We start from the raw sequence: 1,800 nt of genomic DNA on the forward strand, positions 1-1,800 counted from the left end.
AGACCTTTTAAAACAGTTTTATCACTGATGTAGAAAGGCTTCAGTGATAGTTTTTAAGACTTCAGTTTCAGTGATAAGAGAATCACTGATCCTGGCATTTAAAAATAATAATAATTGAATCACTGAACAAAAAGGATTCAATTATTATTTTGATTTTTCAGAAACAATAAGTATACTAGAGATATACTTATTTATATGGTCAGTGATAAAAGAATCACTGAAACCAACTTTTAAAACATTTTAGTCACTGAAGAAGAAAGGCTTCAGTGAAGGTTTTAAGTTTTGAAGAAAAGAGATAAGTAATCATACCATAAAGAGAATAGATACATTTACTCAAGAGTTCAGTGTCAGAGATAGACACTGAATCATTTCACTTACTGAAGGATGTTAATAGCTGAAGATTATTCTTCAACATTTAGCATCCCCAATTCGCTGATCAAGATATTAAATATTGTCTCATCAAGAGGCTTGGTGAAAAGGTCAGCGAGCTGGTACTCAGTTGGAACGAAGTGAAGTTCAATGTCACCATTCATAACATGATCTCTGATAAAATGATATCGGATCTCTATATGTTTGGTCTTGGAGTGWAGTACAKGATTATTTGCAATTGCAATAGCACTAGTGCTATCGCAATAAATAGAAACTTTTGAAAACTGAAGATCATAGTCCATCAGCTGGTTTTCATCCAAAGAATTTGGGCACAACAACTTCCAGCACCTACGTATTCAGCTTCAGCTGTTGATGTGGACACTGAGTTTTGCTTCTTGCTTGTCCAACTCACGAACTTTCCATCTAGAAGCTGACAGCCTCCAGTGGTGCTGTTCCTATCAATTTTGCAACTTGCAAAATCACTATCCGAGTAACCTATTAGGTCAAAACCTGAACCTTTAGGGTACCAAAGCCTATGTTAGGAGTTCCCTTAAAATATCTGAAAATGTATTTTACAGCAATCAGATGGGATTCCTTAGGTTCAGCTTGACATCTTGCACATAAGCAGGTAGAGTACATGATATCTGGTCGACTAGCTATTAGATACAACAGAGAGCCGATCATTCATCTATAAACAGTTACGTTTACAGGCTTTCTATTTGGATCTGAGAGAGAGTGGAGGAGCCATTGGAGTCTTCATAGATGAACTGTTTGATTAATCAAACTTCTTCAACATGTCATAGACATACTTACTTTAATTGATAAAGATACACTACAACAAAAAGGGCTTTATAGGACACTCATTAGTGTCCTAATAAGGTAGTTAATAGGACTTTTAAGTTTATAGGACAAAAAATGTGTGTGTCTCATCTAAAGGTGTTGTATTAGGTTAATAGGATGAATTTGAGTGTCCTAAAAAACTCTAGGATTATGATACTAAACCCATAGTCCTATAAAATAGTTTAAGTAACACTAAAAAGTGTCCTAATAGACTATAATATAGGAGGACACTTTATGTTGTCACAAAATGTTTACATTTAGAAACAAATATGGGCGTCCCAAAAAAATGTTTTTATAGGACGAAATTCAATGTCCCAAAAAATGGTTTTATGAAACAAATTTTAGTGTCCTATAAAATGAAATAAGTAATACTAAACAAGTGTCCTAATAGGCTATAATAATTAATACTACAAGCGTCCTAAATGACTATAATGCGAGACGCATCATCCAATTATAAAATCCTACTGTAATATTACATTTAGAAGCATATACGAGAGTGATTCGATAGAACAAAATTCGAAGTTGTACAAGTATTTATATGAGTATCAAGTATCAACTACCAAGCTATGTAACGAAAAAGAATAACGCAAA

This window comes from Cynara cardunculus (genome assembly GCF_001531365.2).
Source record: "Cynara cardunculus var. scolymus isolate 2C chromosome LG 13, CcrdV1, whole genome shotgun sequence".
In the NCBI taxonomy this organism is placed as follows: Eukaryota; Viridiplantae; Streptophyta; class Magnoliopsida; order Asterales; family Asteraceae; genus Cynara; species Cynara cardunculus.